Source organism: Sus scrofa, chromosome 16, assembly GCF_054392235.1.
Source record: "Sus scrofa isolate SSC_HxYL_T2T_F1_AM1 chromosome 16, Sscrofa_HxYL_maternal_Yorkshire_Landrace_v2.0, whole genome shotgun sequence".
NCBI classification, from domain to species: Eukaryota; Metazoa; Chordata; class Mammalia; order Artiodactyla; family Suidae; genus Sus; species Sus scrofa.
The window spans coordinates 13,198,056-13,223,520 of NC_139398.1; the positions used below are offsets into that span (position 1 = coordinate 13,198,056).

At 41.9% G+C, this 25,465-nt stretch overlaps 1 protein-coding gene and 1 non-coding gene across 11 annotated transcripts in view; both read right to left on the bottom strand.

Annotated features, from left to right (window-relative positions):
- CTNND2 (catenin delta 2) overlaps nt 1–25,465 on the bottom strand; it is a 1,014,682-nt gene that overhangs the window by 587,314 nt on the left and 401,903 nt on the right. The window lies entirely within an intron of this gene.
- Nucleotides 9,719–9,826, bottom strand: LOC146395442 (U6 spliceosomal RNA). The gene has a single exon (XR_014831652.1). It is a non-coding gene; the product is annotated as a U6 spliceosomal RNA (small nuclear RNA).

Consider the following 25,465-nt stretch of genomic DNA (forward strand, 5'->3'; position numbering starts at 1 on the left):
GGGATGGTATCTGAAAAAGAAATGTGGACATGAAATAAACATAAATAATTCTCAAAGAGATGCTGCCACCTTTTGGTTGCTCTTTCATGAAGCATATACCACTCCTAAAGCTTGCAAAGTCAGGAGAAATGTAGAATGAAATGATGGAACATTTCAGAATCATAAGCAATTTCATGATGCCCGTATTTCTTATTTCAATGGCTCCCATTCTTTTTGATAGGCTTCAGAAAGACACGCTGATAGGAAGTGATTTTTCCAAATGTTAATACAGCAGAAGAAAAGATCCATTTTAGAAATGGAGAAATGTTCCATGTTTTATTGAGGTCAGACATATTAATGCCATGCCTATCCTACCAATCGAGACAATAAAAAGTAATTTTTATTCTAATGAACAAAAGACTAGGAAAGATCACTTTGTATTCAACATTCCATTTTTGACTTCATGTCTCATTTCATCATTGATTATTTCTCATATTTGTAAGTATTTTTTTACTAATCCTACTCTATTACTAGAGTAGGGGTCAAATTTCCCTTTCCTTATCTTGAGAATTTCTTTCATTCCTAAGGAGTTACTTTGCTTCTAAGGTTGAAGAAATAGATACTCCTAAAGAAATAATTTACCTACCATAGTCTTATCAATAGTTATAAGAATAGGCCCCATGATTTTTTAATGACTTCATTTAACTGACCCTGACAAAATCAGAAACATGTTTTTAGTCAAATGGTTATATCTATTATTTATCAAAATATCTTAAATTGAAATATTAATCATGGTATGCTAAATGTCAGTTATTTCACTTTGAAAACTGAACAGCTGTCTGAAGGAAAATTCAGTAGCAATGCTGATATTTGCAGTATTTCTTCGATTCCTTTAAAATAGTTATTTATTCAAATCAAGGACTTCAAATGCCAAAGATTCGGAGGATTACTAAAATGCACCTGCAGCCTAAGGGAATAGTGTCCAACCACGTAAGCCATGGACTAATTCCAAAGGACTCAAGGAAACTGAGACTTAATGCAGTCATTTTAATACCAGCATTGACCTGAACCACCCTTCAGTGTACAGCCCAGATTTAAGCTGAGACCATCACTAGTCCTTGAGGTCGGGAACACATGCTTCGGATCCATTAACTAAACAGTGGTGGGTGGATCCCCAGGTCCTCATTAGATATTGCACAGTCCAGGAGTCGTGGCAGAGCTTGTGTCGCTGGCTCTTGGACTTCTGAGTTCCTACCGCTACCTCCCTCCTGACCCTTGCAGACCAAGTCATGAAGTTCAGCCCTAAAGTGACTTTCACAACAGAAACTCACCCAAGTTCTGTCTACCTCCAGCCTCCCGTACAGTGGCCTGAAGAGGGTGGAGACAAACAGAGCTCACCCCACAGCTCCTTCTCCGCCCCTCGCCCCCCACACATCTATTTCAACACCCCTCAACACTATGATCCCAAAGATGCCTCTCCCTCAAGATGAACCATGAGGCCAAAGGTGTCTTAACTCATTTCCTATGACTTTATTACAATTTCTCTCCTCTCCTCGCCCCATATCCTGCCTCACGGCCCTTCCTTATTAATTCACTCACTCTGAATCCTTTATCACGATAATTCTGAACTGAGAACATTACCTGAAACAATTCTTGCAGTTCTCCTGTGGCACAGTAGGTTAAGGATCCAGCATTGTCATTGCAGCAGCTGGGGTTGCTGCTGCGGTGCAGTTAGATCCCTGGCCCAGGAACCTCCACATGCAAAAAAAAAAAAAAAAAAAACCCAAAACTAAACAAACAAACAACCAAGAAAATAATCCCTAAGATGTCTCCCTGTTTGTCTCTCTTTACCTGGATAAAATAGCTCATGGCTATTCTGCCAAGGCTAATTTTTAAAGCTTATCTATTGTGGTTGTTGTAAAGCATGAAAAAGTAGTGAGGGCCCTGAAAGTCTGTGTTAATCTCAGGACCACAGGGAACAAACAGATTTCAAACAGCCATGTCAGGTTCAGCTGTCTTTTTTCTCTATCAGGGAAAGAAGAGAGACTCGTGCACCTGGGTTATCACAGGTCAGGTCAGAACTGCCATGTTGAAAGCATGTTTGGTTTTCACCTGAGCACTGACTCAGGTCATCAGTGTTTTACTGTCAGAACTCCTCATGGGGCTAGCACTATCAGAGCTGTTCTTTAGGCCCATGATGCATGAAATAGGGAAGTTCTGTAGATGCAGCGGCTGGCCGTGCTGCATCCAGCAGAGTCCCCCACCCCACTCCCTAAGACAGGAATTTGGATGAAATACTACCCATCTCCATGATAAGCTTAAGAGAGGTCTATGTTATTGCGGGGGGAGGGCATAGAATTTCATTGTAAAATAAGTTTGTTGATAAAACTTTGTAAAATTTATTTTATTTGATGTTACACGCTTGAGGGGTTTTGCGATATAAAGGATCCTTATGTAACTGGCATAAACCCCACTGTTTGAGCTCTCTCTCCTTTTATTATTTTTGTCTTTTGTCTTTTTAGGGCAGCACCTGAAGCACATGGAGGTTCCAAGGCTAGGGGTCAAACTGAAGCCACAGCTAATGGCCTACATCACAGTAACACGGGATCTGAACTGCATCTGTGACCTACACCACAGCTCACGGCAACGCTGGATGCTTAACCCACTGAGCAAGGCCAGGGATTGAACCTGCATCCTCATGGATACTAGATGGGTTCATTAACCACTGGGCCATGAAGGGAACTCCAATTTGAGCTCTCTTAATCGCTTTTGTTATTTCATTTCTGTGTGTGTGTGATTTCTCTTTTTTTCATTTTTAAAGTTTTACTGAAGTATGGTTGATTTACAAGGTTGTAATCATTTCTGCTATACAACAAACTGATTCTATTATACATATACACAAATCCACCCTCTTTCATATCCTTTTCCCACATAGATTATCTCAGAATTTTGGGTAGAGTTCTCGGTGCTAGAGAGCGGGTCCCCATTTGCCTGTCATTCCACAAACCTCAGTGTGCATACGCCAATCCCAAACCCCCAGGCCATCCCTCCCCACCGCCTGGCGCCTTTGGTAACCATAGGTTTGTTTTTAAAATCTGTGAATCGGCTTCTGTTCTGCAAATAAGTTCATGTGTACTCTTTTTTTTTTTTAGATTCCACATATAAGTGCTATCACACGATTTCTTTTCTTTCATTATTTCCAGTAAAGGGAACTCGGCACAGAGAGAAGCCTCTACTTGGTTACCATATTCCAACAGCCCTTTTAGGTAGGTGCTTTGGATCCTGAATTCATTTTCCCATGGAACTGTTATACATGATCATGAGTTCCACGTCCCACTCATAATATTACCGGGCTCAGAGTCTAAGCACATGAATTGGACTACATACTAAGCACAGAGTGGGACTATACGAAGTAGAAAGGGATCTAAAATGCTGGCCAGACCTTGAGAATGGGACAGGCTCTCAAGAAGCCCTGGCCTGGATTCCTCAGTCTGACTGCCTCTAGCACTGGGCCTAAACCTTTGTATCCACTGTCTCATTACTTCTCAAACCTAAGATCAGAGTGCACAAGTCCAGAAAGAGTGAACCCAGCACAGAAAAGTCAAGTCACTTGAGGAAGGAAGCCCAGTGAACCCCTAGAGCTCAAACACGCACTAGTCTGTCTGTGTGTCTCCAAACTTGTACACCCATGACATATGGAAAGAGATAAGTCCCACTCCAGGTTCCAAATGACTTCACTCATTCATTAGAAAACTATTTTTGGGAGGTACTTAAAAAGATAGTTTGGGGATATGAAATAAGTAGGCAGGGGCTCTGAGCTTAATAAGGATGATATCAGATTAGATGGCCAGTGAAGACAGCTTTGGGAGTAACATTTAAGCTGAGACAGAAAGGACACGTAGACATCTAGGAAGCAAATAATTATGGGTAGAGTGGAAGGGGTTGTGTGTGCAAAGGGCCTGAGGCACAAAGGAGCTTAGTGCCTTCTAGGAAACTGAAAGACCTGCTGGAGGTAGAGAGTGGGGGAAGAGTGGCAAGGGGAAAGTATGTAAAAATAGGCAAGGTGAGATAAGGAGTATCTTGAAAGGGCAGAAGAATTTCATATTCGAAAATAAGGAGTTCCCCCCATGACACAGTGAGTTAAGAATCTGACTGCAGCAGTGCAGGTTACTGTGGAGGTGTGGGTTCAATCCCCTGCCCAGTGTAGTGGGTTAAAGGATCCTGCATTGCTGCAGCTTCAGCTCAGATTCAATCCCTGGACAGGGAACTTCCAAATGCCACAAGTGTGGTCACTAAAAAAAAAAAAAAAAAAAAAAAAAAAGAAGATAAGGGACCTATGTTAGATTACTAGATTCAGGGAGCTATAGATCTTAGACAAAAAATTTGTATTTGTGAATCACCCATAAATCAAGTATTTTTACGTCAGATACTACCCATAAATTGAGCAAGAAAAATTAATGACAGACTTGTGTAATATTGTAAGGAAATGATTTTATGATAAATTAGATTATCTTTCAGCAAGTTTGAATCCCCACCCCCACCCCAGTGAGGTGGAGAACGCTTCTCTGTGCCCCACTGACTTTGAGCTTGGCCAGGTGACTTGATTCAGCCAACAAGACTGAAGAGAATGGGGTATGAGCACCAGGGGGCAGTGACCCACCAAGAGAAGGATATGCCCCTTCATTGCAGGCCTGGAATGACCACACATCAAACTGACCTGCACCTGCCTTCAGCCAGGAGGCAAGCGCAGCCAGCAGACTGTACAAATCAAGGAGGTCCAGCCAGGAACTGCCAAACTCTGGTTCACGAGTCATGTGCACAAGTGTGATTGTGCAAATAAATGCTTGGCATTATAATTTACTGGTTCTGGGGTGATTTATTATGCAGCTGTGTTATAGCCATAGCTAAGGTCAAGTTGTAACATTAAAAATTGCCCTCTTTATGCTCCCAAACACACATGCACATATGCACCTGCAAACACACACACATACACATTTACACAGATGCACACATATTTGTTCTACTCTGGACAACAGATGAAGAAGGAGAAATAATGTCTAGGAGCCCAAGCAGCATGTAAAGTACAGTCCTTGACTCTATTGATGGCTAATTAGACCTTGACTTTGTAATTGAATTAAACCAGGTTGCTATTACTGACTGCACTGCTCTGGGCTCCCTTATAAATCCATTATATAGGATATTTCAGATTTTGTGCAAAATTATTCACTCAACAAAAGGAAGGAGATGAGTAAAATGCAGTGCAAAATAGAACTGCTTTGAGAGCAGACACAGTCTCAAATTTACAGCTTGGGAAAATCTCCATATTTTTTTTTAAGAGTCACATCTGTGGCATATGGAAGTTCCCTGGGCTAGGGGTTGAATCGAATCTGAGCTGCAGCTGCTGGCTTACGCCACAGGCTCATCAATGCCAGATCCAAGCCGCATCTGCAACCTACGCTGCAGCTTGAGGTTAAAGGGATCTTTTAACTTACTGAATGAGGCCAGGGATCTAACCCATATCCTCCCAGATACTAGTTGGATTCTTAACCCCCTGAGACACAACAGGAACCCTCCATCTTTTCTAGCCCATGTCTTCAGGGCCAATCAGATGCTGGCACTTAGAGCTCTTCCATGGGTCCCTTGTGTACAGCCGGGGGATTTTTATGTTGCTATAATGCTTTCTACTTCTTAAGGGCTTTTTTGAAGTAAATCTTTTAACAGCGAGGTTTTACTACATAGACTCCAGGACACTGAAAGGCACCTACAGGAGAGAAAATTGCATTGATGTATGTAACCATTGAACTGGTCTAAGATCTGGATGTGATTTTCTAAAAAAAAAAAAAAAAAAAAAATCTAACTGATGGCTCTTAAACATTCTTATTCCCTAAAAATTTAAATACATTAAAATACAAAATTCACGAAATCTACAGTCACTTCCACTGCACAGGGAGTTCTTAAAATAGGGCAATTAAATTTCTTGTTCTCAGAGATAAGAGTTTACAGAATTTTAGAGTTGAAATAGGCTTCAGAGCTCCTGCAACCTAGTATATCTCAAATTTTATGGGTTATGAATGCCTTTGAGGATCTAATGAAACCTATGAAATGCCTGCCCAGAAAAAATTTCAAATCAAAATTTAGTACATACTTACAGGGAGTTCAGACCATTCTGAAAATGCTTTCATGAGTTCATGGTCTTCAGAATAAGAGCTGTGATCTTGACCACGTTCTGGATAAGAACCATTCTTCCTGTCCTATCCGTGTAACTCCCCATTGCCCTGCAGGCTCAGTGGCAGCTGAAAGCATGGAGAGAGGCCAGACCACTCCAAGGTTCCTGATCGTCAGCTTGCTTCCGGTTTATTTCAAACACTCATAAGTATTTAGGGAGAAATCAACTATGCTGTGGTGTATCAGTCACCCAGCTTTCAATAATAGTCAACTTCTGGCTAGCTTGTTACATCTATCCCCCTGACCCTCACTTTTTTGGCTGAAGTGTTTTAAAACAAACTCATGGCATCCTCCTGTCTTATCCACGAAATCTGCAATGCACATCTCTAGACGGTAAGGACAGACCACTATCCCAATGAGGAGACATTCCCGGGACAAAGAAGAGAAATCCCTCTTATCATCTAATTCCAAATTCATATTAAAATGTTTCTTCTTAAAGATTTTTTTTTAAACAGTTGGCTGGTTCAAATCAGGATCCAAAAATTTTGCATACTTAACTTGCTTGTTATATCTCTTAACTCTCTTCTATTTAATAGTCACTTCTTGAATTCTCTTTTCATGGATTTTTTTTTTTTTTTGTAAGAATTCTTAACTTTTTTTCTTGAAGAATTACCTGCATTCTGGGTTTGGCCAATAATGTACTCTCACTAAATTTCTTGAACTCTTACTGAATTTCTTCTTCCATCCTAGGAGGCCCTAAAATTGGGGAATTAGAGACAGGTGATCTTTATTTTGTGCTTTATTCTGTTTAATCTAAACAGGAGCTAAAGTTTATGAGAATCCCTTCACACCATGGAGAATGGGATCATTGAAAGAGATGTTTTTATCTTTCAATCTGAACTTCTCTCTTGTCCTTTATATTTTAAGTGTTTCATTATTTCATTGATTCATTACTCTTCTAAGGAACAGACCTTTCCTGATAAAGTGACCCTCTTTGTCCTGCATACACTCTGTTTGAAGAACAGGTGGGCTATAATAAAGTGTATTCCAAATCTCGCACAGAGACAATACGCGTGGAAGTGTCTGGCACAGTCCCCAACAAAGAGCCAGGTCTTAAATGCTGGCTGAAGCTGAACTGAAAGAAACCTCAATGATCAGGCCAAATAACTGTATACCAGGTATTCAAATAAATAATCCGTTTCCGGATTAAGGAAAACAACTCATCACAATATACATAGCAAGATAGTCTTTGTGTTGACAATAGAATAAGCTTCATCTCTTCCCATTGTCGGTCAGAGACAATGTCAACTTCTCCAGAACTCTGTGCTTATCTGGTACCAAAAACTAATAATCAAACCAAACAAACAGCAATCAAAAAAATTTCCCAGTGAAAATGCTGAGGACTCAGAGGACAACTCAGGAAGGCAAAAATGTATCTTAGTTCTTTCACATCTTCTGGTTGCAGAAAAAAATGAATATTCCACATACTGATCACCCATCTGTCACTGCCCATGTCAGCCCAGATTATTCCTCCAATAGCTACATATGCAAACATAAATATGGAACACCAGGCTGTGAAGTATGCAGTGTTAAATGCATCTCAAGGTTGATTATGATCTTAGCTGGAGAACATAAACAGAAATGATTTTTTTTTTTGGTACTCTCTCAGGTTAACTTAAAATCTGCCACTCAGGAAACTAAGGATTATTAGTATCACTTAGATAGACAAAACCTAGTGAACTCTGATGTGAGGACTGCATTTGGCAGAACATAAGCGTATCAGCTGTCAGCACCTCTTATTTTGCAATTAATCAACAACCCGCTTGTAAGAGTTCTCTTATTGAATTTTCTTGTTGTTTAACTTTTTGTGCTTCCCAAGTATATTTCCAAACTTCCTCAGAGCAGAGTCAGTGAAAGAAGAGGGGTTCTCCGAACTTTCATTCTTTCATTAGACGAACAGTTAAAACACTATGGAAGTTCTCTTGTGACACAGCAGATTAAGGACCTGGCATTGTCACTGCAGCGGCATCAGTCACTGCTATGGTGTGTATTCAATCCCTGGCCTGGAAACTTCCGCATGCCCTAGGCAAGGCCATATAGAGCCCCCCTATGTGTGGGACTTCAAGCCCCTTCAAGGAGATAGAACTCAAAGGCCCTGGCCAAGACAAGAATTGCCCGACTCTTGTCATCACCCCACCGTTCTGTCTGTAATGTCCCTTCCTCCACCTTGAGCAGACTGACCTACTCTTCCCTGTCCCCTACTAGGAAAGGTATGTGATCCACTCCTCAACCCAAGGGCCTTGTAAATCTCCAGCCAACCACTAAGTGTATCCTAAGACCTCTTCTCTCCCTATAAAAATAGACATGACCATGTGCTCATCATCAGCTCTCCCTGTTCATCAGGAAGTCGTCCCACTGTGCCTACAGTGCCTCTCATCTCAATAAACTCTTCTTTCTCTTCACCTGGCTCTGCTGGAAAATTCCTTTTCTGACCCTCGTGCATGGACCATGACATGAAAACAGGAGACCAAGCTTAGCAAACAGGAGAGAACAGCATAAAAAGCCACAATTCCTGTCCTCCACAGACTTACTTCTTTGAATCCCTCCTTGGCTCATTCCTGGGAACTGAGGAGAAGCTCCAGAGCTTCCTGTGCTCCAAGAACAAGGCAGGAGCCCCCAAGATGAACTCTTTCCAGAAAGACCTCTACTGCCTCCAGAGGGGAAGGTCGCTCTAGAACCTGTGCTCCAGGGAAGAACTCCCACTCCTTGCAATACACAGCGACTGTCAGGCCATGTACGCCTGCCCAAAGCAGAAACCACACAAGCCCTGCCCCTGGACACCAACAGGGCCTAATAACACAATTTGAAAATCGCCATTACACGCATAGGTCCAATGATTCAAGAACTACTATGTGCCAGGCACTTTTTAGATGTTGGCCATACAGTGCTGAACAAACAGATACCTTTCTTCAAAGAAACTAAACTCAAGGATTCTTGTAGGGAGAACCAAACCTTCCACAACCCACAATACACAACTAGTTCTAGCTGTTGGCTGTTCTAAATTGGGAGATGCAAGACTGGTCAAGGGATTTAATATCTGCTGTGCTGTGGCTAAGCTAGTTACCAGCTACTGTAGGAAGTGGTTGAGACCATGCAAGACTGTGAATTGCTTATAAATCAAAACTGTATGATATATAAATAAACAACATGGGTATAATGATACTATTTTAAAATGTTTGATTTTTACTTATTTATTTATTTTTTTTATTCGTCCTTTGTCTTTTTAGGGCCGCACCTGTGGCATATGGAGGTTCCTGGGCTAAGGGTCAAATCTGAGCTGTAGTTCCCAGCCTATGCCAAAGCCACAGCAACACGGAATCCGAGCCATGTCCACAACCTACACATCAGCGCGCAGCAAAGCTGGATACTTAACCCAATGAGCAAGGCCAGGAATTGAACTTGAGTGCTCAAGGATGCTAGTCAGATCTGTTTCTGCTTAGCCACAATGGGAACTCTTATTTTTAGTTTTTATTTTATTTTTTATCACTTTATCATTGATTTACAATGTTGTGATTAAAATACAGAACGCTTCATAAATTTTCATGTCATCCTCATGCAGGGGCTATGCTAATCTTCTCTGTATCGTTCCAATTTTTAATAAATGTGTTGTCAAAGTGAGCACAAAGGTGAGTATTTTTTCAAATCTTGAAAGAGAGGAACTTGAAATATCGATAGAAATTTTATAGTCAGAAATTGAGGCAAAGCGTATTTCACACAAAGGAAATACAATGAGTCAAGTACTGGCAGTGCAAAGGCATGTATAAGTGAATGAGTTGTATTTTAACATCAAATATGAGCTCTCATGAAAGTTTTAATAATGTTCATGGCTTTTTAAAAGTAATTGCCCATCAAGATCATTGTATTCACATTAGAAACAGTATCTACGAATGAAACAGTATATGGCAAGAGAAACAAGCCTAACAATCTCAGCAGGGGAGTAGTGATGACTTCATCGGGTCAGCTTGCATCTTCAGACTGCCAGCTGTCCCCTCAGCAATCAACGTGACCTCAGCAGCCTGCAAATACACCTGCCACCCAGGGAGAACGCAGCTTCGTACTGCTGCTGTGCTATCAAGTGTCTGAACAAGGTAAGGGTATATTTTCATGCTCCACAGAGTTGCAAGTCTTCGTTTCTTTGCATGCCCCACTCTGACAATAAAAAAAGCTGTGACTTTCAGCTCTTTACTTCTCTGGGCTACTACATTTAATTTGGGAATATCTGCCCTCAATTGAGAGATCAATTGCCTAGGTGACTCCCCAAATGTTACAGGTGACTTCTTTAGGATTTTCATATTATCACTTTCAGTTTTTGCTTTCCAGCTTTTCTTCTGGATGAATTTCATAAGCTGTCAACCGTGTGGTAATATGATTTCAAAAACAAGCAAATAATAAATGTATCTTTGTTAGAAACCGAAATGGCATAAGGACCCTATAACACTGCTTGTGTTCAAAAGCAACAGATCCAGGCAAGTTTATTAACCTCACACAAAGACATCTTTAGTCATGAGGGTGAAAACACAAAGCCAGAGAGAGCTGAAACACTAGATGTATTTTGCAATTAGATTCGGCATTATTTTTCTTTTTGTAAGCTGACTTAAATGTGCCTGCATACCTTCACGATGCCTTGACCACACATCATGACTATTATTTATGGAACAAATAGGGATGCTATAATGAATAGGAGGTGGGAAATAATCTAAGTCTATCTATGTTCTCTTTAAACCTCCTTTTTCCAATTTCCAACCTGGGGTATGGGGACCATTCAGAGAGTAGCACAACCTGGAATTCCCTCACAGAGGAAAAACTTGCCGGAATTATATCAAGTCAGTGTTTCTATGTAAATGATGTTACTATCACCTCATCCAGAAAGATCATTGTCAAGGCACAAAGGTTATGAACGAGGGCGCAAGAGAAGCATTACATTTATGATCCACATTCTCTGGAAGGTAAATTTTTAGTCACTGTAAATTTTGCATGTGAATAGGATAACTACAGAGAATACAAATAGAGCCTCTGATTTTCCCATCAAAACTCCCATCCTCTCTGTGGGGCCACTTCCACTCTGGATAAAATCATAGCCCTATGGTCCTCCTCCTTCCCTCCTCCCCTTCCTTCTCATCATTATTCCTATTCTTTTTTTTTTTTTTTTTTTTTTTTAGGGCATATAGAAGTTCCCGGACCAGAGCTCAAATCAGAGCTACAGCTGCCGCCCTACACCACAGCCACAGTAACTCAGGATCGGAGCCACGTCTGTGACCTACACCACAGCTCACCATGATGCCAGATCCTTACTCGCTGAGTGAGGCCAGGGATCAAACTTGATACTAGTCGGGTTCGTTACCGCTAAGCCACAACGTGAACTCCCCTTATTCCTAGTCTTATTATCCTTCTCTTGATGACTCAGATCATAATTTTAGAAGTCCTTCGGCCACTACGAATCATTAAAACAAGATAACTTCAGTAAAGTGTCCAGTCTCTCATAAGGGTTAAAATTCCAAAATACATATACAACTTCATCAAGGGTCTCCCCATTTGGGACCTGCCTCATTGGGAAGCCTCTACACTACAATGGAGGGGTGTTCGACTGCTCCTCCATTCCTTTGCCTTGCCTTTCTCTTCCTTATACAGGCACCCAAGCTTGCTGGCTGGGGCTTCCCACTCCTTTAAAGGCCAGTGTGGGTGGGGGTGAGTGTAGAAGATGGGAGAGTCTGACTGAGGAGCAAGGTCATGGCCTGGCCCTGATGCTCTCTGCTTTGGATGACCGTTGGCAGCTACTACATTCCCCTGAAGGAAAGATGTTCAACAGGGAACACGTGGAGGCCACCACGTGGGCACTGAATGTGGACAAACCTCTCCATGGCTCCTCTACTAAGATCCACCTCAAGCCTGATGTTAGCACTTGAGAGGCACCTGCAGCCTTATCTGCTGAAGCTTCCTGCTCCTGGCACTCACTTGAGTGGGCTTCCTTCCCAACTGACCCAGCAAGGCTCCCACCCCAGAGTCCACATCCAGCCTTCTCTTTGCCCTACAGCCTGAAGGGCCATTTTCTCCCCACCCCCAGTGGCCTTCACTCTGCTGTCACAGGCAATTCCAGCCAGTGTCCCACTTGGAGACAGGGTAGGCTTGAGTCAGAGAAAAATCAGATGCAATATTTCTATAAAAGAGAATTGATACTTCTTTCTTCTTATTCCTCCTTTTTCTTTTTCTTTTTCTTTTTTTTTTTTTGGTCTTTTTAGGGCCTCATCTTGGGCATATAGATGTTCCCAAGCTCAAATCAGAGCTTCAGCTGCAAGCCGACACCACAGCCACAGCAACATGGGATCTGAGCTGCGTCTGCGACCTATACCACAGCTCACGGCAACATCACTTAATCCACTGAGTGAGGCCAGAGACTGATCCTGCATCCTCATGGATACTAGTCAGGTTTGTTTCTGCTGAGCCACAATGGGAACGCTTATCTTCTAGATTTTGTTGAGAGTTTTTCAGATTCCCAAGTTAGAAAATTTGGGATTAGAATTCTCCTGGTCATGGACTTGCCAGTAAAGACAAGTCCTTAGAAAGTAGGGACAGTCCCCAGCTATGTACTGAGAGTTCAGATGATCCCAAGAGACACCACAGAGGCTGGCTTCTCTCTTTCAGAAATAGTCTATCAATTCTGTCAGGAAAGACATAGATGGCACAACTAGACAGTACAGGGGATCCTGAAAAATGTTACACAAGCTCTCTTACACTGGGTTGAATGTATGTTCTAGAACAACGCTATACAAAAGAGATAGGATGCAAACCAAACACTGAGTTTAAAATTTCCTAGAACAAGTAACATAGGATCCGAGCCATGTCTGTGACCAATACCACTGGTCACGGTAATGCCAGATTCTTAACCCACTGAGCAAGGCCATCCATGAGGATGGAACCTGCATCCTCATGGATACTAGTCAGGTTCGTTACCACCGAGCCATTATGGGAAATCCAAGAGAGTTGATATTTCTAACAAAACTAGGTTAAATGCTTTGGAAAGCCATTATCCAATATTATGGAATAATGTGAGAAAAAAAATGGCAAAAGAGGGAAAGAATCACAATTTTTTTTTAAATCAGTCAAGGTCTCTATATTCAAGCTGCTTTGAAAGTAGCTAACATTAAATCTGATTCTCTTCAAAAATAGCAGAACTGGAAGGGGCAGGGCTCTAAGAGGGGCAGACCGCACAGAAAGGACAGGGAGGTGACACATCAAGCAGGCCTGCATGCAAGGACAAGGCCCAGCTCGTCAGCACAAAGCTAGCGGAGAAATCAACATTTTACTCAGAGTATCTTAAAAAATGCCTTATGTAGGCATGGATCGGAGTCACGATTTTCTCTCTGAACTGGGTTTCTCAACTATCCAGCCCTCTCCCCACCATCTCTGACTTTGTGAGAAGAGCGAACTGCCATTCTGCCCTAGCCTTTCCTCAGGTTGTGGAGTCAGAAGACAAAAGGAAAAGCCAAAAAATCTGAGGCAGAAAACAAAAACAAAACCTCCTCTCCTGTTGGCTTTTCCCTTAAGCCATCCCCCTGTATCTGTCGTTTCATTCAGGCCCCCAATGCTTATTAGCATCTCCGTCTACTTATCTCTCCCTATCTGCACTTCATAATCCCTCCAAAAGTCACATAGGCTGGTTTCCATGAAGGGGATTCATGATCCCCATATTAAGCCCCACAGTCTCCAACCACTGAGTTATTTTCTAAAGCAGGGACACAGAGCCACACTGGTTCCTATACTCTTGGGCTGGGTTTTCTTCCTATTTCTCTGACTACTTATTTTCCCTCTTTTTCAGCGGCACCTTTGCCTTCTTGGGCAGAACTCAAGGTCTTCAACTTCAGTTTGTTCTCTGCTCCTTGCTCACAACTCTTTTTTTTTTTTTTTTTTTTTTGCCTTTTTTAGGGCTGCACCTGCAGCATATGCAAGTTTCCAGGCCAGGGGTCAATTCGGAGCTGCAAATTGCCAGTCGACAGAGCCACAGCCACAGTGATTCAGGATCTGAGCAACATCTGAGACCTACGCCACTGCTCACAGCAACACCAAATACATAACCCCCTGAGCAAGGCAAGGATGGAACCTGCATCCTCATGGATACTAGTCAGGTTCTTAACCCACTGAGCTACAGTGGCAACTCCCATCACAACTCCTTAATCAACTCCTTGATCACCTCAGACCTCTAGAGTGTTGCTAAGGGTATCTGGGTGCCCCCAGCTCAAGGCATGCACTTTGCCACTGGCAGGGGCTGAATAAAAGCTGTAAACAAATGATTAACTGCCACCATCGACCTTGACTTCTCCCCAGGCTCCTAATCTACATACTTGGGGGCCATTGCTGGGGCAGTGGCCAAAAGAGACAGTTAATTAATTCTCTTTTCCTTTATCAAGGATACAGAAGTGACCATGAAATATCAGTGATGGTAATAAAACCATAAACATTATATGATAAACCATATAAGGCATGACTTACATAATACTGGGAGCAGAGCAAGCCCTCCCTAAATGGTAGCTTTGTTTAACTGTGCTTTGGATGTCACCTCAGGGATGTCACCTCAAATTTGTCCAAACCTTAATCCATTTCCTTAGACTCAAATAGTGTTTCTCTTCCTGTGGCCCCTGCTTCAGGAACTAAATTATTCACCGAGACTAGTAATCAATTTCTGAGTCATTTTCTACTCCCTTCTCAACCCTCATGTCCCATAAATTACCAAATCCTGCCCATTCCCCCCAAATCTACAATCGAAATCTTAAAGCAGAGCTGTATTCCGGTTCATGTTCCCACAGTTGCCGACCTATTTTGAACCCTGCAGTAGGCCCCTCACTGGGCTATTGTATGTGGATTGCTTTGTAGAGTCACTCCCCCTCGCTTCTAAAGCACCCTTATGTGGTAGCCAGTTATGTTTCTACGTAATAATGTCTTTAAAGGGCTCAGAAATCGCCAATGGCTCTTTTCTACTGAGGAATCAATTCAGGCTTCTAAGCAAATGAATGGTTTCACCTCAACCCACCTCTGCAATCTCCCCTCCCAGGTGCAGGCACTTTCTCAGATTTCCACTCCTCCAGTCATTGTACAGCCCCTTGGGTCCATTTCAGACCATAAAATCCCACCTGTACTCCAAAGCCTATTATCACTTTCCAGGTGTTCTCCTGAAGATACTTCCTTTGGAACTCAGAGATTTCTTCTCCAACTCTCTGCATTATTTCCTCAAAACTGTCATAAACCATGTATTTTTCCCATGTTTAATAACATTTTTTTTTTTTTTGGTCTTTCTAGGGCTGCACCCATGGCATATGGAGGTTCCCAGGCTAGGAGTCTAACCGGAGCTTTAGCTGCTGGCCTATGCCAGAGCCACAGCAACGCTGCATCTGTGACTACACCACAGCAATGCCAGATCCTTAACCCACTGAGCGAGGCCAGGGGTCGAACCCGCAACCACATGGTTCCTAGTCGGGTTCGTTTCCGCTGCACCACAAAGGGAACTCCAGGTTTAATAACAATTTATACACACGCATACATTATATACAAATATGTTTGGACATATACACGTATGTTACAGACTAACAGACTGTAGGCTCATTGAGGGTTTTACTTACCTTAATTTTCCTTAACACAGGACAGATGTGTTCAGAAAATGCATAAATAAGTGTTTGTAAAGCTAACTGTGCGTAAAGGCATTTTGAAATGTGCTATAAAATACATGGCAGAAAACACATATTTTTCCCCAAATTATAGAAAATAAATCCCCAAAGTTGTTAGTTAACATGGGTTTATATGTTATCTATTATAAATTTATTAAATCAAAAAAAAAACCTTGTGGTTGAACAATCAAGATCAGACTTCAAATCCATTTGCGTTCGGCTCACTTTGTGCTACATGATTCACTATTCCTGTTACAGGAGCTGAAATCCTATAAATCACCCTGCAGCCAACTAGATCCTTCCATCTCTCTACTCTGAGCTTCCACTGTCTTGGGACTTTCACTCCAGCTGGGTTTCTTTTCTGTCTTTCTTTTCTTTTTGGGTCTTTCTAGGGCCATATCTGAGGCATATGGAGGTTCCCGGGCTAGGGGTCGAATCAGAGGTACAGCTGCCAGCCTACACCACAGCCACAGCAACTCGGGATCCCCACCCACTGAATAAGGCCAGGGATTGAACCCACATCCTCATGGATAGCAGTCAGATTCGTTTCGGCTGTGCCACGACAGCATCGGAACTCCCCCTATTGGGTTTCTGATAGTTTCTTCATCTTGGAATAAGCCCTTCCGGGACATAGTCTGGGATGACTTACTGGGGGATGACATTTTTGTCTCTTCCTTTAGATCTATCTGTCCCCTTGCCTCTACACACTGCACTCCTAGGACCAGCAAACACCCAGAGACCAAACTCTCCCTCAGAACTTGATATCCTTGCCATACCCAATGCCTGCAGTCTCTTAATCGGATAGAAATCCCTGGTGAAAGACTTCATACTCCAGTGTTAGGGAATGGTCTCCCCTTTGCATATAAAAGGTACAATTAGATAGAAAAAAATAGACAATGTTTAGATTACTCGCTTACCAAAAGCCATGAAGAAAAAAGACATCAGAAGTCTTACTGAAAAGAGATCCCTGCAGAAAAATGTAACTGATGTGTGTTTATGGTTCAGTAAACAGTCAATTCCTTATTCCATTACAGGGATATGTACAATGTTTAAAGTCTCCATTTGTACCCATTCTCTTTATCCTCTTATTGCATCATGGAGTCAGCTTGGGGCCACCAAGAAAAAGTCCACCTTTCAACACTCGCAAGGCCATCTCCAACCTACCTTTTAATCCTCTCACTGTGCTTTACTTCACACCTTTATTTTAACACTTATCACCTCATTATGCATGAATCATCTGACTCCCTCCACCACTAAGACGCTTGAGTGCTTCAAGGATAGAAACCACTTAAATTTTCATTGTACGCCTTCTACTTCTTAAATGTTTGTGGAATGAACAGACCTAAAAAGAATCAAGGGTTTGATTCCACCTAAATGACAACCCTCCAAGTTGGAAAGTAACTGCTCATTCTTTATCCTGACAATTTTTCCAGAACCCCCAAGTGGCTGATTCCTATTTGGAGAACATGTTAGATGCCTCTGGAAAATGCAGTCATCCTCCTGCCAAGGCAGTCTAATATCCTGAGCTAAGGATGATGTCCTGGTTCCACCATGGTGGGGGTTCTGCTAGAGAAAAGGATCTTGGAGTTAAGGTGATGCTGAAATGGTGCTATTTCAAGAACTGCAGGTCCTATATTTGGTGATGACAAATGGAACTGAACTTCCCAGTCCACTGCCCTCTTTGCGTGGGCTATCACTTTTAAGAAGCCCTCCCATCACGCAGATGGTAGGCAAGTATGAACCTGGAACGTGCCTCAGCCCGGGGCTTCAAGTGTTACCTGCATTATGTCCACAAAGAGGAGGAAAGTACTCCATGCCTGAGTTTGAGACATGTCCATGAGCACTCCACACAGTTCTCAGGAAATCTGGGGTTGGGGGTGGGGAGTGGGTATCAAGATGGTCTAATCCTCAAACACTCATTAAAGAAAAACCTGTGACTAGAAATTGAACTGACTTTGGCCCCATATAACCTGGATCATGTGGACAAAGAATGCCAGTAAACAGAGGCTGTTGTGGTCCTCAACTGCTGTAGCCACTCCCCAGCGGTGCACCCTGAGGGAAATTCAGGATAGAAAAATATAAGATACAAGGTCCAGACAGTTAAGGTGCATATCATAGGAATGATTTCTAGGACTCCGGACTCTTGCATCTTCCCATACACATAAAAGCACTGAAATCATTAACCAGAAAATCTGGGTTTTGTGATTAGCAGTACTTTTTTGATGTTTGACTACATTTTTGTTTGTTGGTTGGTTTTCACCAGAAAAAATTTCTGTATGTTCTGGCTCTTCCCTTCCCTCTTTGGAAGAGTTCCTCGGATCCGAGAGGCTTTTCCAGGCTACAGCCTTCAGTCACACCACTGAACAAAGCTGAATTCTCAGCTTGTAGGTTGTGGAATTAAACTGTCAGAGCTCGTGTGGTTAAGATGAGGACAGTCCAACGGGAAAGTACAGCTGTGTATTATGATGGTCTCTGCAATGGACTGTGTCACCCTACCCCCACCCCTCTCTAATTGATATATTGAAGCCTTAACCCTCCAGTGTGACGGTATCAGGAAGGGGCCTTTGGGAGATAGCCAGGTCTTGAGGGTAAAGCCCCCATGATGGGGTCAGTCCCTTTTAGGGGCCCCAGGGAGCTCTCTCACCCTCTTTCCACCACGGAAGGATGCAATGAAAAATGGCTTTGCCACCAAGAAGGAGGCTCTCACCAGAATGCAACCATGCAGGCACCCTTCAGTCTCTGGAACTATGAGAAATGAAGTGTCGCTTATTTATTTATTTATTTATTTATTTATTTATTTATTTAATTTAATTTTAGGGCCACATCCACAGCATATGGAAGTTCCCAGGCTAGGGATTAAATTGGAGCTGTAGCTGCCGGCCTACACCAGAGTCCCAGCAATGCAGGATCCGAGCCACTTCTGTGACCTACACCACAGCTCACGGCAAGGCCAGATCCTTAACCCACTGAGTGAGGCCAGGGATTGAACCTGTATCCTTGTGGATGCTAGTCAGATTTGTTAACAGCTGAGCCACAATGAGAACTAGTGCTGCTTTTTAACAGCTACTAAGTCTGTGAAACTCTGTTACAGCCGTATGGATGGACTAATAAGGCTTATCCAGGCTACAGGGCCCAGGGTGTACTTTGCAGAGGGGGGGCAAGAGCTTGTACTCAGAGACGTGAATGCCTATCCTCCATCATCCAGAGGCAGAAAAGGAGCTAAGCTTCTGACTGGGGAAGGGATTCCCCCTCCTCAGTGGCACAAGGACACATGGGTGCAGTCAGGAGGTAAATGGCATCGCCAGGACCCATCCCACCTGGGGATGCTGTTGTCCTCAGCTGCTGTATCCCAACACAAGGCTATGGAGAACTGGCCTGGGACCCACGAATGCCTAGCAGTCAGCTTTGAGAGCAGCTGTACACCCCGTCCTCATGGAGTTTTCCAAGTCTAAACAATGATCAACGCTATGGTAACAGAAGGTGGGGTCCTGTCCACTACCTGGAGTGGCCCAGATCACAAATGATGCTGGGCATATCAGCATCAACAGAGACCTGGGGACCAGAGGGGTCTAAGAGCAAGTGATGGAGGACGCACTGTATGGCCCATATCCAGCTCTCCATAACGCACAGACTAACCCTGAGTGGACTGACCTCCAGCAGCTAAGAAGAGGGAAGTCTTCTGCTGGGATGTGCTGAACATAGAAAGCAGCAGAATTTGAGCTACTGGTGAAGGTGACAGTATTACCTGTATCTCTCTATCTTCAGGCTTGAAGACAAAGACTTTTACATTACAGCTGCTGGGATTTAGAATTACTTTAAGTATATGAAATAATAGTCTATTATCTCTGAGGAGTTATTCTAAGGAAATAATTCAGCTCCTGGAAATTGCCAGGCTCTCCTCAGCCCAGAAAAAAATTTGCTTACAAACGTTTTCTTTTCTTAGGGACAAAACTATTTTGTAGCCAAGGTTCTCTCTTATATATAAGCATTTAAATACAAAGTTTTAGGTTAAAGTGGATCCTGACTATTTTCCTTGTGCTTATGTTGATAGTGGGCTAAGCAAACAATTACTGCATTGCTCAGTCTTCAGGTTGAAACAGCAGATGTAACACTGGAAAGGAAGGGATTCCCTTCGGCTTCTGATATAATAATGCAAGGTAGAAAATTGCTTTTCTTTAATGTAGCCCCAAATACTATATATCAACATATTATCAAGTGAAAGAATCTTTTATGTTGCACTTTGAGAAATTTTTAATATTCATGCAGAAATAAAAAATGCTTAGAGTTAGAAAAAAATAGATGTAACATAAAAAATTTCTCCAGGATGCAGCACAGTTTCCAAGTGTCATTAAAATGACAAAGCAGGTAATACTGATCTTAGAATTGAAGAGAAGCAACGGAAATATCATGGTTAGAGGGGGCGACGTTAACATGATATTAACACCATTTTGCCTTTAAGGCAGGTAACTTATTGATATCTCTAGATTTTTTTTTTTTTAAAGACAAAACCAATCAACTGCTTCAAAACACAAGAGAGCACTATGAAGATCCAACAACTAAATGTTAATAAAAAAGACGACATTTCCCCTAACTCTAAAGTCTGGCATTCTGTTGGTTTCCCTAAGGCACTGCATCAGTGAACAGATTTGAGTTTTATTGGCTAAAGGGAACTATTCTCTGTAAATACAGGCATTTAAACTTATAAAAGGTACTTAGAAAACAGAGAAAGGATGCCCCAAATTACACGCATTGTGGAACTATTAAAAAAAAAAAAAAACTATTGCAAAAGCTATCCTGTAGCTTATAAATGTTCTATGACATTTATCTAGTTGGAAACAGCTTCACATTTCCCCTGATTCTCTCATTTAATTGCGGACTTGGCGGGGGGGAGAAAGTAAATAATGGGGAAAAGTAATTAAAGTACAGGGGATAAAGAGTGAAGCATGTAAAAGCAGCTTGAAAGCAGGAGACTATTTATAATTACAGAGTAGAGACAATGACCGGTAGAGAAGGGGGGGAAGCACAAAAAATTTCAAAGTAAAATGAAAGGTAAATAAATAAGAAATGGCTGGTTTATTTTATTTTATTTTATTTTATTTTATTTATTTTACTTTTGTCTTTTTAGGGCCACACCTGTGGCACATGGAAGTTCTCAGGCTAGGAGTCAAATTGGAGCTGTAGCTGCTGGCCTGCATCACAGCCACAGCAATGCCAGATCCGAGCCATGTCTGCGACCTACACTACAACTCATGGCAACACCAGATCCTTAACCCTCTGAAGGCCAGGGACAGAACCTGCATCCTCATGGATACTAGTTGAATTTGTTACCACTGAGCCACAACAGGAACTCCTGTTTATTTTTTAAAAAGGACAACACATAAAATCTCTAAGGTAGGAAAAATCTTGAAAGTTGATGCTGTTCTTTAAGTAAAAATGCATTTAAATTTTGGCACAGCTACAGCTGTTCCAAAGAGGCTTGACTGGGGAGTCTAAGTTTCTCACCTTCTTGAGAGAGGGTTCCCCCTCATGACAAGGTTGAAATGCTTGCTACAACTTTTAGAAACAGAATCAAATCCTCACAAGGTACAAAGAAAAATTTTTTAAAAAAGTCCTGCATTGGAGTTTCCGTAGTGGCACAGTGGTTAACGAATCCGACTAGGAACCACGAGGGTGAGGGTTCAATCCCTGGCCTTGCTCAGTGGCTTAAGGATCCAGTGTTGCTGTGACCTGTGGTGTAGGTCGCAGACGAGGCTCGGATCCCGCGTTTCTGTGGCTCTGGCATAGGCTGGTGGCTACAGCTCCGAATAGACTCCTAGCCTGGGAACCTCCATATGCCACCAGAGCAGCCCTAGAAAAGGCAAAAAGACAAAAAAATTAAAAAAAAAAAAATAAATAGTCCTGCATTTTTCACTAAGACCAAAATCCTTGCTACTTATGTGTGGTCTTTGACCCTGGCAAATTGGGAATCACCTAAGAGCTTGTTTAAAATGAATCATCTCAGGCCCTAAACTCCCGAGTCTGAATCTGCATTTACCAAGATGCTGGGTTCCTATGATCCTTAGTTTAAGACACACCAGTCTAAGTAACTGTTATACGAGATAAACCGAGTTTCTTTAGGTATCATTTATGACAACTTTCCCTTGTGGTTTGTATAACTGAATGACTTTAATTTCCACTTTTATTAAGTATTACTAGTTACTATAATTGTACATGTTTGTCACTGGCATTAAAAATTATGGAAGAAACCGAATTCAAAGTTAAGAAAAAGTAAACAGACTCCTCTTAAAATGCATTTGCCTAGAAACTATCTCTGGCTTTCATCAGCACTGAATGAAAGAGAAACATGTAGCAGAGTTTCTTCAAGACAAAACAGGAGGCTCTGATAATGCTGGTATGCGTCCTAGAATTTGAACTTTATGATAATAAGGCCTTGCACAGGAAAAGCCCTGTGGCATTTCACCTTGTCTTGCTGAGTGCTGATTGGAGTTATTCTTTCAAGGAATCGTTACTCTCAGTATTTCTATTACATTTTCTCAGAAAATGTTAGCGGTCATTTCACTTTCCTACAGAAAAAATATCCCACCATTTAATGAGTCAGGGACATATCATTCGTTTTGGTTTCTGTCTGGAGGAGGCAAAGATTAAAACCAAAGTTTTAACCCAGGATGTGTTGGGGAGTAGAGGAATTGATCCGGAGCCATGGCTGTGGGGAAGATGAGCATTGGCAGGAATCCTACGTTAGTACCGAGATGCTTTCAAGGAGGAAGCAAATGATGGAGCTCAGGTTAGTGACTGTGGAGCCAAGAGAGAAACCCAGGAGCCCTAACTTCAAGGATTCCCCATTTCATTTGGTTTTCCCCAAACCAAATTTAGAGGGTGATGAACAGGCCTTGAGGACTTTGGAAATTAGATGGATGGATCATCTAATTTCAAGAAATGTAGTGAAAGCTTCCATCTGTCTCAAATAAGTATTTCATCTCGCATTTTTCTCCTGCCCATTAATTTCTCCTTTACATGCCAAGCATGAAGTTTGAGGCTAGAATATGAAGGAAAAAAAAAAAAAAAGACATCCTAAGAAGCCTCACACCTTTTAAATCCTGGTCCCACAGACTTTTGCTCTTGGTGTCCTTTTATTCATATTCAGTTTACTTTTTCTGATAGTACCACACACCAGCTCCTAACACTCAGCTCTTTATTCCAGACATCACCTCTCTTCTGAGCTCCAGGCTCCTATTTCTGATTGACCTTGGATGTTACCAAAGTTTTTTCTTTTTTAATCAGCTCAAAATCATCAGGACAAATCTAGATTCTCATGAAGCAGATTTTCTTTCTGAATTCAGTTCTTGTTTAAGGGGACAGTGGTATTTTCACCCTTTCAAACATGAACACAGAGGTATCTGAGATTTATTCCGCCTCTCATGTATTCCCCATTCAAGGCCAGCTGTATGGGCACAGGAGCTGGGGAGTCAAACAAGAACTGAGCTCAGAGAATGCTCTGCTTGGTTTAATACTCTGCTGTTGCAGTCTCAAAATTCTTAATAATTTTTGAACAGCAGGGCCCATGTTTTCATTGTGCATTAGGCCCTGTGAAGTATATCACTGGCTGTATCCCTGGATCCTATAAATTGTGTCCTTAGTCCTGTCTCTATCATCTCTTCCTACACATTGCTGTTGGAATTATCTTCATAAATCAAATCTAGGCAGTTAGCACCTTCATTATTTTTGTTTTTAAAGACTAAAATTCTGTTATCAGTTTCCCAAAGAGAAATGTTGGGACAGTGTCTTGAAGCTGGTGCAATTAGTCCGCCAGCATAAATTCCCATGCATCTTTCCCTCGACCTCCTAGCAGAAGCCATCCCATCCTTGCCTTCACATGCTTGTGTCAAGACCACGTGGACTTGACATTACTTCCTCCTTTTTGTATTTGACAACTCTACCCATCCTTCCAGATTCTGTTTGACCAGTGTGATAGATGGCTCTTCATCGCTTTTCACCACCCTTCTGGGTAGGCCCTACAGGCTGGGGCAATTGATACCAGCTGATTTCCCTAGGCTCCAGGGAAATGAGGAATGATGCTCTTCCAGATCCCAGTTTCTTCCAGCAGTGTGGGTGATGACAAGAAGAGGTGAGAAAACTTGGACATGTAATTAATGACACTGGCTTTGACTAAAGTTGGAGGGAGAAAAAAAAACATGCTCCCAAATCAAATCTTCTTTCCAGGGCATCAATTCAAGCTAATCTTTTCATACAAATCCCAAATCCTTCCTTTCTTGATTTACTCCTTCTTCACAGTATCAGACTCTCCCATGCTTCTTTCCACATCTTCCTGAAGGTGGCACTAACTCATCTGCTTCTAACCATGGCCTACTTCATCTTCATGGCTTTTTTTCTAGCTCTTTCATGACTTGACCGCATCCCTTCCATGAGCTGCAGGACCATCAGCCGTCCCCAAATCCTCATCCTTCTTTTCCACTTCTCTCTGGATATTAGACCTGAACTCATGCCCCTTATTCATGACCTAATACCATGCATATTCTACAAACACGTCCCAAATCATAACAAACAGTGAAATCCTTTTGAGCGAGGGCCATGACTATTATTTCTGAATCTTCTCACATCTATTTTATGAGACAGGCTGTAAAATGTGTGTTCCGTGGGATGGAGAGAGGATTAGTATTCACTTTTATTCTTACGTTCCTATCCTTACTTCACTCACCTTTTCTGCATCTCACCATTTCACTTTAAAAATTATAATTTTCAGGAGTTACTGTCGTGGTGCAGTGGAAGTGAACCTGACTAGGAACCATGAAGTTGCGGATTCAAGCCCTGGCCTCACTCAGGGGGTTAAGGACCCAGCGTTGCCGTGAGCAGTGGTGTAGGTTGCAGACGTGGCTTGGAACTGGACTTGCTGTGGCTGTGGTGCAGGCTGGCAGCAACAGCTCTGATTAGACCCCTAGCTTGGGAACCTCCATATGCCGCAGGCATGGTCCTAGAAGGACAAAAGACAAAAAAAAAAAAAAAACTATAATTTTTCACTATTACATTAAAACCCACCTCTATTAGAGAAAAAAAATAGAAGATGGGTGAAAATGTGTAGTTGAAGATCACCAAAAACATGTGAATAATTTAAATGCCTTTTGCTAATTAAGTTCTATGCTTTTTATTGTTTATTTATTTATTTATTTTTGGCCACACCTGTGGCATGTGGGAGTTCCCAAGCCAGGAATCCAACTGGAGTTCTATAGTTCTTAAAATCTCTTCAAGTATGTCTTGACTTTCAAATTATCATAACTATAAATTGAACCATTTATTTAAAAGACATTTACTTAGTACATACTATCTGCTGTGCTTAGTCCAGAAATATTTAACTCAATTATCTAAAATGAGATATTAATAGATCCATTGTATAACAGAAAGAATGTATAAATATAAAATGTCCTAAAGACGAACAAGATGTTGACCTAATAATTCCATTTTCATGTACTTATTTATAATAAAGAAATAATTTAAGAAGTGAACCAGTATTCAGCTGTAATTGTCTTGATGTGTTGTATATTAAAAGATTTGAGATAAATCCTACTTGCTGGCACTATATGCAAGATAACCCA